The 13,929-nt window shown below is 35.8% G+C and overlaps 1 long non-coding RNA gene across 1 annotated transcript; it reads right to left on the bottom strand.

Annotated features, from left to right (window-relative positions):
* Nucleotides 1-1,379: 1,379 nt before the first annotated feature.
* On the bottom strand, nucleotides 1,380-13,893 carry LOC104911448. The gene is made up of 2 exons (XR_793918.3): nucleotides 10,379-13,893; nucleotides 1,380-6,038 (listed from the first exon to the last, which is right to left on the bottom strand). It is a non-coding gene; the product is annotated as an uncharacterized LOC104911448 (long non-coding RNA).
* Between the last annotated feature and the right edge of the window lie 36 nt (nucleotides 13,894-13,929).

Raw genomic sequence — 13,929 nt, 5'->3', positions numbered from 1 at the left:
ATCTGTTGTAGTTTCCACGGGTATAATTAGGAGGCTCTACTTTTGGAGCAATCTAAATAGATTTGACACTGCTACTGAATATGAACACAATTCTTTCAAATGCCGAACAAACATTGTCACATCCTGCCCTGACTCCTACAGACTTAACATGAGCAGCTCAAAGGACAAGAACCTTCACCTGAAATATATATTTAGGATAGAGTTAAAAAATCAAGTAATCCAGTTGTTCTAGCAGATTATGGAGAGATTTCCAAGCAAAACACATCCCAATTACCCAATGTTAATTCTGGCACCTCTTAAGTCTTTTTTCTTATTGAAAATCATTGTTTCTTATGATATATATATATAGGTTGGATTCTGGAATACTGAAGGCATTTAAAGATACAAAAGCATAACAAAATATGGAATCAAAGCTGTGTAATTAATTAAACTTCATAAGAAGTGCTAACATGTATTTCCTAAATTAGCTTGGTAGTAGATGTGTATAACTTACCTAGAATGAACTAACCAACTTAATTTATATCTGTCATTTGTTGTCATTCATTGTTATCAGACTTCTTCAAAGTAACACTCTACAAAACTTGTGCATTTTACACTGAAATTAATAAAATATATCCTTAAGCAAAACAATCTTCTTCAGGTGCTTCTGGCAGAACAGTTCCAAGGTATTTCTGGACTTTATTTCAATTTAAACTTTAATACAATTCTGTGAAAATAATCTATTCATGTAAGTAAACAGGGATAGCCCAAGACTCATATTTGTATTTAAAGCTGTATTTAAGAGGATAGTAACCCAAGTTATTTTCATTAGTGTTGTACCGACAGCACACCTAATCAAATGCCTATTCAAACATCAGAAAACCAGTATCAGCCAAATCAGAGGACTTCATTCACTTACTACCTTTGTTTATTTAAACAAAACAAGGGACATAGAATGTAACTTACTATTCTAATGAAGGGTTACAAACAGACTGAAAAGGCTAATCAACCCTTTGAGAAGAATGCATTTCTGAAATAAACTGCTGTTTTCTAAAACATTTCTTGAGATCAAGCTTGAAATAGCATTATATATTCCACTTCAGTTTGAAAAGTCAGAGCATCCTTACTTAGCTAGAACAATACACAGCTCCAGTAGTTTATTTTACTGGGCATAATAGCTTTGCAGAGGATTGATTATGAATATAATACATACATAGTTCTAGGTTTAACATTTTATTTGAATGACTTTTAATGTTATGCAAAATAAATTGTTATGTTACATCCACTGTGACATCAACTAAAATGTGAACTAGTTTGCATAGGTTAGTACTTTGGGCAGCATGATGTTGCTCTAGTCCACCAAGGCTTAAATATTCACAGTGTAGAGGAAAAAACAGGAATTAAAGCATTTCTACTAAAATATATTTTAATAGCTGGTGTTAACTTTCTGCATAACAAAAGCCAAATTAAGATGATACATCATATGATCCAAGAGTAAGTATACCTGTCCTTTGAAAAACAGTTGTTACCTTCAGAACTGTATACTCCCAAATACAGTAGTTTTGCAAGAAACTAAAACTTTTACACACTTGAAAGCAAACATAAGCCAAACTGCACAGCGGTTCATTTTTGCTTTTTATATCACACTGCAAAAACCAACAGCTGAGATTTTCCACATCATGCTAATCAATGTTAATACAGTCATTGCTGTCTTCCAACAGTGTAGCAACTTCTAAGAGTACTATTAAATACACATGATTGAAATGCTACAGTATAGCTTATTTTCCCCTCTAAAATAATAATAATTAAACAAATGTCAACAACAACTGGAATACAACTTAAGTACAATATGCAAATTCTATTTATCAGACACAAGAAGCATATGAAATTCCTTTCAATATACTGTTGTAATGCAGGCAGTTTAGGAAATATAGCTTTCATGTTCTCTTTCAAAAAGGGAGATAGGATTCCTATTGCATAAAGCTGGAGAAAATCACTAGAGCACTGCAAAATGGTTTACTCTTCTACAGCTCACCAGTACTTTGCATTTGCCAGCACATCAGTTTGGAGATCTTTCAACAGCATCTTTTGTCTGTTCCAGCATGTTATTTAAACATTTACTAACTAAAGTTTCTTCTGTATTTGAAATGGAGTATTAATCAACATAATTAAAATCTAACATTTTATATCCTATACCACTTTCTGCCAAAGACTTACACACCATTTCTTTTTCATTGTACAAGATGGCATGCCATCACTGTACAATAAAAGCTAAAATTATTATCTTTTGCAGACATTGGAGACCTTCTGCATCCCCAAGTAACACTCAGTATGGACACATTTGTCTCAAATACAATCCATGGGAGGTGAATCTCTGTCAAATCTCAATCTGTTGAAGTGGTTTATGGTACATCTAATGTAATCAAGAAAACCCTGTTTCATCAAGATTAAATGCTATGCTAATGTTCCATAATGAAAAATGCAGAATCTGTAAGTAGCTTTGTTTAGAAAATGAAGATAAGCCAGGCAAGAAAAAGTAATGAAAAGCAAGGCACCCATTTGTTCTTGTGTATATGTATGAATGTGCTCTACATAGTTTTATATATTTATACATAGATTAGTAAAAATGTTAGCATAACTTCCTTGTTTCTAAGATGCTTAAAATGGGAACATATGAGCTTCCAGCCTGAACTTTGGAATATCTTGGGAAATTTGGTTCCTTAGAACTCTTTCCCCAGAAAAATGTTGTTAACAGGAAAAAGTACAGTGAGGAGAACACGCTGTGTTAAAAAGAAATGCACATTTTAAAGGTGACAGGACAGCATACAACATCTGCTCACCCCTACATACCACTGCACGTAACAGGCTCCAACATATGCCTTGAAAAAGTTGTGCTGGCACAATTTGGTTGCTGACCTATTCTTTTGACATTGCAAATTTCAGATCTTACACAACAGTCTGAAAACAGCACTCTGATAATTCGTGGACTTCGATAGCACTGTTCAGAACATATTTGCACAGTGGGAAAAAAGTCTGTTGTATATTAAAAAAGAGGAAACATTCCAAATGAACAATAATTGCTGAGTACATATAACATAAAAACCTGACTACATAAATGAGTACCTTAAAACAGATCCTAATAATTCTGCTGACATACCACTTCAATGAGATATACAATTCACATACTGCTTTGCTTCCTTGACCTTTTTTATTTTGCAATTGCTTTAAGTGCTTTGCCAGGCTACTGAATATTCAAAATTCATCAACAACATTTTATTTCGGTTGTTTAGCACAACATAGTTCTCCAATCGAATGCTCATTTTCTGATTTACTTTTCACTAGACATTCAACACTGGAAGCCATCTCCTCACTTACGAAGAAAGAAAGCTAATGTTGAGACTTGCTTTTCTGTAAGTGACTAAAATTTGCAATTTGATGCAAAATATCTGTTCGCTCCATTTCTTTGCATTCATGTCTGGTTAGCAAACTGCCAACTTGTTTGTATTGCTGTCAGCATTACAGAACAAATAGAGCAGCATAGCAGCAAGTGATATCCAATTCTGCCCCAGGCATCATCAGAAAAATTTGCCAGCTACTTTAAGATAGGATTTCTCTGCTGTTGATGGCCAGTGATGAAAACCAATGCACAAACAGACTGTTTGAGAGTTTCTAGCTGTGCCTAACACAGCAGCCTTTTGAAAAACCCATTTAACTTGCAAAGCTAGCAAATTTACGTGGAAGTCACCAGTAATGCATAAGGGTCTGTTAGAGCCCTTATCTTTCAAGTATTTAAAATGACAGCAATGTAAGCCATACAGATTGCACATTTACAGGCTCACATGCCTGGTTTTAAGCCACTTTTTTTGAAGTTAGATGCTCCCAGTTAGCTTCGGCCTTGAAATTAGGCAGCAGACAAGAAAGTATAGACAATTTCATGAGCTTTTGCCTTCTTTTCTTTTTTTGTTTTTTCAAATGCAGTCATCCCACCCCCTGTTGGGCAGCTTGGGACTTGCCCCTTGTTAACAACAGGAAAAAAATCTGCTTAAACTTTCCAATTCCTAATTGTACGCAGAAATGGAGCTAGGAAGTATTTGCACGGACAGCTTTCAGTTGCTGTAATAAATCCGTACTGCCTTCCCTCTTTGTTGTTTAAACAGATACAGCAGACTTTCTTATTTTGTGAAATATAACATACAAAATTATCTATAAATTCTGCAATAGTTCTACTCTTAGCATTTCAGAAATGGGATAATGTCAGTGCAGGATCAATACGACAGCTACTCCAAAATTAACTTCTTTCTCATATGGTTGAATACCACAAATCACATTATCAGCAAAAACATTATTTCTTCATTATTTCTTTATGTTTGTATGCATTCACATGAGTAAGCTCCCACATGAACTGCTAATTCTCTTGTCCTTCCTCACAGAGTTTTAACTGGGAGGGAACACAGCACCTTCCTGGCATCCCCTTAAAGCAAGAGAAACTTCCTTGTGTTTCAAGCCTGTGACAAAACATCTCTGACAGGTCTGTTATGTCACCAGATATATTAAGCTCTCCTCTCAGTCTCATAGATTGAAACCCGGTTCCTTCATTTCCTAATCATAAGTTAATGGTCAGCAAGAGGCAAGGTTTGTCAGCAAAATATTATTACTGTTTTCTACTCATGTTGGAAACTGAAGCTTAATGGAATAGAGAATGCTGAAGGGTTTTTTTGTTTGTTTTTGTTTTGTTTTTTTTTTGCTAGTTTTCCCTTCAGTTTCACTTATGAAAAGGAATAAATTTCAAAAGAAAGTTATGTTTCTCCTTCATTAATCATTTTGTAAACGTACAACTCACTGTCAGATCATCAAAAATTTTGGAGGAAACTGAAATAGGCCATTGAGCTGAAATGCACTACAATAACCAGAGCTCTTCTCCACTCTTCAATGGAGGTGCAATTATTTCTGCAGCAGGGTAGGTACATTAGCTCATTAGCAAGGCAGCCATTAAGCAAGTTACTTGTGGTAAGATGAAGGGATGTGTCTGCATGCTTTGTGTGACTGCACAGCACCAGGGCCTCACACACACTATTTACAGCAATACAGGGGAAAGTGAAGGAAGTAACATTGCTCTAATGGAAGTTTATATTTAAACGCAAAGTATTATTTGAAGGAAACAGAAGACATGATAGCTTTTATAATCAAGATAATTTCTGCAAGGAATTTTCTGTGGGAAAGATACTGAAGAACCATGAAACCAGGTATGGATCTAACTGATGGACTAGGATGCAAGCCAAGCTGATAGAAGAGGTTACTGTGAAAAACATAAAATGGGTAATCCAGGAATAAACGCAGGTGAGAATTGGGAAATTTTTACTGTCAAAATAAACCTTTTCATTGTAAGGCTGCTGGGCAGTAGGGTTTTTGTTTGTTTTTTTTCTCTAAACAAATGTATTACTTGGTATTATTTCAAATGATCGAATTATCTAACATTTTTCTTTTTATGAGGATGCTAACTTCTCAAGCATTAGACATCTCCCATAAGAAGCAAATCAATTTTATGGTTACTATAAAGAGAAACAACCCCTTTGAAATGTAGGAAAAAGGTATTTTTCCTTTACAGCTAATTGATTTTATAGGATTAGCAGCACCAGGCTTCCATATATGTTTTTTAAATTTTATTTTGAGGGAGCACTATTATAAGCCATGCTGTTTTCAAAGCTCTTGTTGTTTATTCATCTGCATTTAAAGGACTCTAAATTGGATTCTGAGTGAGAATGCAGACTGTCATAGTAGCAATAAAGTAATGAACATGTAGTCTTAAAAGATTCTTCTGACTTTTTCTAAAAGATTAGATTTTGAGTAAATCCTAACAAAGCTCAAAGGACTAGAGACAAAAATTAGTTAACAAACTCAATATAATTTGCTGGAAGCATTCCTGTTTTCCCAGTTCTCTGAACAGTACCATACATCCAGCCATCATCAATTGGTTGCACGTTGATGATATAGTCACCATCCCTGAAGGAAACTTCATCTTCATCTTGAGCACTGTAGTCATACATAGCTCTGTATGTTCTCTGTTGAAGGGAAGAAAACAAATCTGTAAAGTCTCAAGCCTGAGCAGAAATAGTTTAACTCTCTTCTTTACTCAGAAGAAAAAAAAGGGAAGGGAAGGGAAGGGAAGGGAAGGGAAGGGAAGGGAAGGGGGAGGGAGAAATCATACAAATTTCCTGTTGAACAGAAGCAATACACCTCATGCCCTGACAAATATTCAAATAATATACTCACTTTTTCTGAGTACCAGAATAATTATTTATGTGAATCCACATGGTTCAAAGCCCTGATATAAACAAATATCAGGCTATCAGGCTACTCACCGTCTCTTCAAATATTCCAGCTGTTGTTTCACATATTCACTAGTAACATTTCTACGTCCTGCTGTGGCCTGTTTCTATAGCCTCTTTGCATAATTCCCAAAAAGTTTCTGCTACATCTTCACTACAGATCATATTTTTATCTCTTTAAATATCTTTCATCACATTGGTTTCTTACTCTAAATCAAGAATTACAAACATCTTTATTATCTAGTGAAAACAAGACAAAAATATTGTTTACGATACTCATTTTTAAATGCTCAGATAAAAGTTTGATCTAAACAGAACAAGAATTTCTGTAGTTAGCTAAGCCAAATTTTTCTACACTTCTGTTAGCTGCAAGCAAAGACTTTCAATTTCTTCCTAAACAGAATATCTATTTCCACTGACAATTTACAAAATGCTATGGTTTATTCATTTTTAAATTCCCAAGAGTGCTTTCCTCTACTTTCCCTGTCTCTCAGATGAAATCAAGAGCAATTCAAGCATTATAGATAGTAACCAATTGCTCTATCAGATATATATATATTTTTATACGTTAAGATATCTGGATGAATTTTTCTGACAGAGTGTTTTAAATAGTAAAAAGTGTTTTCCTAGCTGAGGAATACACCCCGGATTCGTTTTAGTTCCACCTGATATATGGCATTAGAGTTTGTTTTTTAATGAAATGATTTCTAGAAATGAAGTTTCACATATAAGCAGTGACAAGGTCGTTTTTTCATCACGTGGGATCATCTAACCCAAACACAATGGGGAAACTCACTACAAGAAAATGCCCTTTTTGGTCTTAACTCTGGCTTTATCATTGGTACAACAGATTAAACATTAGAGGAAGTAATTTCTGGTTTACTGTTACCTTGTCTGACAACCCCATTCTAAATTTTATTTATATCTTACTCTGTGCAATTGTTCTGCCTCATAATGTTACTGCCCAAGTCACAGTCCTGGGTGTGCCCAGTACTGATTTTCAGCCTAGATTCTTAACAGTAGATTCTTAATAGTAATTCCACAACTTCCAAGGGTATCTGGAAGGTGATATTTAAAAAATAAATAAATAAATAAATAAATAAATAAATAAATAATAAAAATCCCAAAGAAAACAATTGGAAGGTTTCTACCACCACCAAAAAATTCACTAAAGATCCACAAATTAGAAAACTAGTGGTCAGAAGGCCTTGGGGAATGGTCTCTACCTTTAAGATTCTCATTTTTTCCTACTATTTCAAATGATCTCTCCACTGAGCCTTGAAACTAACTCCAAAACCAGTGAAAGATATGCTACTATAACAAGGTCAGCAGCAGCTAGTAGTAGTTTGTTTACCAAAAAAAAAAAAAAAGCATTCATTTAATATAAATAGTGATAAGTTCAAATGCGGCAAGAGGCGGGGAATAAATTTTCCTTTGAGCCATCCTTATGGTGGCTTCTAAATGGGCAAAGACAGACAAAGAGGTTAAATAAGACTAACGTACACTGGAAAAATCAGAGAATTTACTCAGCCAGAAAGGATGGTCTCTCATCCTTAGAACATCATGTTGTAGAACATACTACTGCTGTCTCCTTTCTGGTGGCAAAGGTGTGAAGACAAGAGGTAATTTTAAACTTAAAAAAAAAATTATTAGGGCCCTAAATGCTTCTGAGAAACCCAAATTTATGGCCTTAACACCTAATTAGGTGCTAAATGGCTGTCAGGAGAAATCTCCATAATAATCCTGTTAGATTTTAATAGCTAATTATCACTTCAGAATGTAGTCAGGGTTATATAATTGAGAATTACAATGCTTAAAGGACTGAAAGCAGAGATTTTTATAATGCACTGTAGTGAATTATTCCCCTGTCAGTAGTGAGTTTAGCAGATCTGAAAGCAAAAGAGGGAAAGGTTGAGGTCAAATAGGCTCTTATCTGCTCCCTCCAAAGGTCTAATCTGTAGCTTCTTCTTAGGAAAAACAGTAATCTTTGTGCTTATGAAGCAATGAAGCCTAGCTATCATATTCTCAGCTTTGCACCCAGATATGAGACAACACATGCATATTTCCAATTCACCATCAATTTACCCTTATCTTCTGGATCAGCCCTTGCCAGGAACAGCACCGGTTGCAAAGGCCTTCACACAGAGCATCTATTAGGGAAAGCCAACTTGCAATGTGGATTTTGTTTTCCCACCACTTTTAGACATCTAGCCTTTAGAAGGCTTCAGAATACACTGCTGTTTTCCAAAGAGGTAAACACAGCCTGGCTGAAGCCTTGAGGGAGCTGTTACAAAGCATTCTGTACAGTAAGCAACAATTTAATTCAGCCCATTATGCAAAATTGCTTGTAGAAAGTCAGCAAAAGCTGAGAATCATAACACAATTCATACAGGAAAAAAAATTACTCAAAAACTGTGTTAGGATCACAGGCTGCCATCAATCTTCAGTCTGCATGAATCTGCACTTCAGCACAGTGCCCAACCAGGGGCTCTGCGACACCCTTATGCCACTTTAATAGCAGAGTGTAACTTACCCTGCCTGTATGGACAATTTGCACAGGCTAAAAAAAAGTCTTTAGATATGACAGCAGAAAGACAAGAGAGCACACAAGGTTTGTAACCTTGCCTCTTTTGGAGCAGAGTAGTCACCCTGATGGTGGTGAGATTAGGGCTGCCTCCCTCACCAGGCTGCCAAGTTAGCAGGCAGCATCAGGAGAGCAGTCCTGGATTTTCTCCTCTAGAAATGTTTGGTTTCCTATCTTCAAAGAAATTCACTCAAACTGCAACAAAATCAGTTTATACCATGACATTCACTGGTTTTGTTTTATTCCCATGATAAACAGCTACTATCACTCTAAAGAATGCCAGGTAACGACATTGTTTCACAGAAGGGATAAGAAATCCTGCTGAAAAGACTCAGTCTATTCTTCATACTTCAAATGCTTTAACTTCACTCCCTTCCATTTCTTGTTACCTTCAAACTACCAGTTATGAAAGGAGCCAATGTTTATTCTCAATCTGACTCAAATAATAGTATTTTTTCAACAGACAGCCCACCCAGTAAGTCAGTTTGAGAAGGAAAAATAGGACAAATCGTAGCTTTCCACCTACTCACAGAGATACAAGGTTTGCTAAGTGGATTTCTAGATTTTCAGGCATCTCCATTCCAGCATCTGAAGGCTGTTTGCTTTGCTTCCTACTCACTAGCAATCCTGCTGGCAAAGCCCAGGCTTCCAGCTCAACCACTTTTTTCGCTCTGGCTGGGAAATTAATCAGCTTCCCAGGTACCTTGAGCTATCTTTTGAAATGAAAGGCTGATTCCAGCACCAACCATTTCACAACTGTCATGTAGGCACCCAAAGAGTTTCTCAGGTTATTGGCTTGCCCAAAGATGCAATTATCTGGATCCTAGAATTCCCAGCAAGTTAGCCCCTTCAGCTCCAAAGAAGCTGAGAAAACAGACATCCCCAAACCACCTTTATAACATAAAATACCATAGAGTTTCAGTTTTGAAGAAAATACAACTTCTTGTCAAAAGGACAACTCATTTTTTCTTTCAGCTTAAACTTCCTTCCTCTAGAAAGCTTTAGGTTTCATTCAGAATTAAATACTTCACCTCTAAATAAGGTAAAAGAAGTAGTGAATATACACCAATTTAAAACAGTTCAACAAGTTGACATTCTTATGTTAAAAGGTGATGAGATCTGCACTGCAAAATCTGCAGTATGGAGTGATATGACAACAAAAAATACAATAACTACTAAAATATAACTTTGTATATGAAGTGTTCAAACAGACAAATGCTCAACACTCCCTCTGCCGCTCCCTTCCCACTTCCAAAGAAAAAAAAAAAATAGCTGTATACCCATTCAGTTCTCCTTCACTTTTTTTGTCACTGTCCTCCGTCACTTAACACCTCTCCTACATTTGGATTATCATTTACAATTAGGACTAGGACAGTCAGGTAGTCCAACTGTAGTGCTCAGGGGACCAATTCACCTATCTTTAAGAAATTTCACAATGGTTGATAAGGTTGCTTGCCAAACATAATTGGTTATTAAATCCAATACTCACCAGGCCTGCTGGATGAGGCTGTGAATGCACTGACCTCATAGACGACATACTGGTCTGGTGCATGTATCCATATCCTTGGGACTGGCTTTGCTGATATGCCCCAGGGAGAACAGGGGCTGTGTGGTAAAGAAACAGAGACGCATTAATGGAAGGGGGTTTTTTTGTTTGTTTGTTTTTAAAAAAAAGTCCTCATCTAGAAATTTGTAGAACCTGTGGGGTTATTTGCACTGTAAATAACAATTCCAGAGTATGAAATAGTGAATTCAGAATTATTTGCATGCACAACATAAGGCTTTTCATATGTTGAATTATATATAAATATAGGCAAAGCTATAGCAATATATCCACAAACACTATCAAGATTAGATGGAAAGAAAAACTTAACATACCTTAAGGAGTTTTACTATAAAAAGGCATCCTGAAGCTTGAGATACCACTAACTCAGCATTGATAGTGCCAAAGATGATGCACTAAATGTCATGTGCCATAAACTGCCATTTTTTCAAAGAAAGAATGATAAATGAATCTATATGCTGAAACATTTCAAAAGTGTACTAATTGGAAATACCCATGATTAATTCCTAACTCACTGCAAACTAACTCTTACTTACTGGTCTATGAACAAAGAAAAACTGATTCAAAGCAAGAGACAAGAACGTAAACCTGTGAATCCACAGTTGGGTTCCTTGGTTTACTCCGATTACATCAACATTCTTTGCCAAGCATAGAGATCATTGGTTATTTAAATTTTTCCAAGTCTACCTCTTTCACTATCTTCCTCTTAACCACACAACTACTTCTCTTCCACACGTATTTTGTTCCCATTATCTTTAACAGTTCTATTTTAGGGATTCTCTTATCCATCGGTTAATACTTGTACTTTCATTGTAGCAAGAGTTGTTGAAAGAGTTAATACAACCAGAGACTCCCTAAATCTGTTGTTTGCTAGGAAAACATAAGTAACCTTTCTTATCTATTAAAACATTCGAATTTGGCAACAGATTGAATCAGAATGTATTAAAAACATGTGACCAAAGCCTTTAAGAAACAAGCATAGGTTCATATTCACTAATTTTCCAGTAGGCCCAGGGAGCATTTTTAAAGCAAAATTAAGACAGAAGTGGTTGTCAAAATCTAGAGTTGAAAAGTTTAATCACCTCATGTCTGTGTATGTTTTGCAAGACATTGATCTGAGAATAAAGTTTTCTAGCTTGTTTGGAGATTGTTAGTCTGTCTCCACCGCTATTTATCAGAATTTTACTACTTGAATCAGAAACTCATTTGGCTACGTTGTTAAGAAAATGCACTTCAACAGTGGTTCATTTAGCCTGTACTCCAGTAAATTCTTCTGACAAAAGTCGTAATTTTGAGATCATACAGCCCACGAGTAAAAAATTTTCATACAGAAGTCACCTCAGCAGTCTGATGCTTTGTGAGATACTTCTCTTGGGCATGCTGGCCTGAGTGATTGAAGCAGGAGCAAAATTAATATAGGATTTAATGGAGTTGACAAGGAATTGCAGGATGCAGGCATTGTAGAATGAACAAATAAAGGAGCAGAGAAAAAACAAAAAGAAAAATATATATGCAACAAGTATTTCTATCTGCAATGATAATGCTCTGTCCCTGTCTCCTTCCTGAATGATCAGGACAACAGATGAACATAGACCACTGAGAAATTATTTGCTGAAATATTTCTAGAAGAAAGGTCAAAGTTTTACATAACCTGCTTCCCCATCTAACAGCATCATTGATTTCAACAAAGTTTTTTCTTAAGACACCCATTTAGTTTTACTTGGCATATTTTAATTCACTAAGTATGTAATTATGATTTGGGATGCTATTTTTTCATTCTACTGTATTTTTCATGATAAATAACACTGCATATTTAATCAGATTTTTTCTGATTTAGAAAATATGTTGCAAACTATTGTAATGAATGGATTGCTTTGTTAAGTGAGTGAAATTAAAGTGATACACAGTCAGATGCAACACTGGAACATGATGAATAATGGATGTTTTAGAAGTGCCAAGTTCATTCTAATGGCATATGAGTACAAAGACATTTTAAAGCAGTTTAATCATCAGCGAATTGCTGCTTGTTAACACACTCACAGGATTATCATGCATTAAGTGAATAGTCCTGAGTAGTTCATCAAATAATTTATGTTTAGTGTTGTTTCAAGATATTTGCACATGACCAGATATAGTTCTCATGAGAAAATAGAGAAAAATATAATTTAATCAAAGGTTCTGCGATCAAGTCAGAATGAATATATTTTATCTAACTCACCACCAGCATAAACATAAGCCACTTCATAGAAAGCAGCAGAGCCTCATCTCCTCATACCGCAGTAAATTTGCCATGTGGGTTCAAAACCAAACAGCCTGAACATTTTAACTTCATAGGAAATACTACGTGAAGCAAGCACTGGCTGCTGACCACTCAGCATCCTGATTGCTCTGCAGCCACAAAGGACTGTGGCTTTTCCCAGGCAGGGACAGACATCCTACCCTGAGCATCCCTTCATTCTTCCCAAAGTAGTGAAGGTGCCAGGAGAAACTGCTGACTCTTGTTTCCTTCCCCAGAATGGATCTTTCTTAACTCCTACCAATTGTCCCATAAGTTTAAGGCTAACTAATGGTCTACTTCATTATATCCTCCAAGCTGGCAAGTTTATTTTGGGGAGAGTAACCCGTACCATCAGCAGTGGGTCTGAGATGTGCTTTCCTCTTTTGCAATCAGCTTCTCACAAGGTGAGAAAATTTTGTCAAACTGTCACAAAGTATCTGCTTACTATTTTCTCTGCCACAACAGAAAACATAAACCATGGGAAATTAAACATATGTTCCAAAGCACTGAAGATTCTAGGAAGCATCTGAGAACATTCTACACAAACAAAAGGGAGGAACTTCTAGGATCACATAGCTTCAATAAGTACCCATCAGTCTTATTGAGAGAGCATTTGAAATTAGTGTTGAAGACGACTGAATAATTCCAGACTTTTTTTTCTGTTAAAAGAATACTACATTAGAGCTGTATAAGATAAATAAATCAAACAATAGTTTTTAACAAAACGTTTAAGAAAACGAGTTAAGCAACGTTCAGACAGTTGTCTATTTGGAATACATTTGGGAAGCACAAAATAAATAGATTAGTGAAGAGACATCAGTTTGGAGCTGTGTTTTTAGTGACATAAAAATAACTCAGTGAGATTAAAAGATGAAGAAAAAAAAGTTTGACTTTCCTTCATCATCATCATCATCATCCATAGTTACCTGCAATCTTTTGGCTCAGACCAAAGTACAAAGTTCTATAACACCACTGGCTGCAGCAGCAGCAAAAACAATGGTTTTAGTTAACCTAAGGGGACAATAAAACACAGTGGTGGAACACGAAATTCATTTAGCTGAAGCCAGATTTATTGGTGAGGGATCTAAGGGCTGACCATTGCTCCCAGAAGTATAGGTGGAAGTTTCTTCTTGTTGCATTAAGATTTTACCAGATGCATTCTGATATATCAAAACTTTTTTTCTTTTTTTTTTTTTTG

This window comes from Meleagris gallopavo, chromosome 6, assembly GCF_000146605.3.
Source record: "Meleagris gallopavo isolate NT-WF06-2002-E0010 breed Aviagen turkey brand Nicholas breeding stock chromosome 6, Turkey_5.1, whole genome shotgun sequence".
Taxonomy (NCBI): Eukaryota; Metazoa; Chordata; class Aves; order Galliformes; family Phasianidae; genus Meleagris; species Meleagris gallopavo.
Note: the sequence above shows the minus strand (reverse complement) of the source record. Positions and strands in the feature narration are given on the sequence as shown.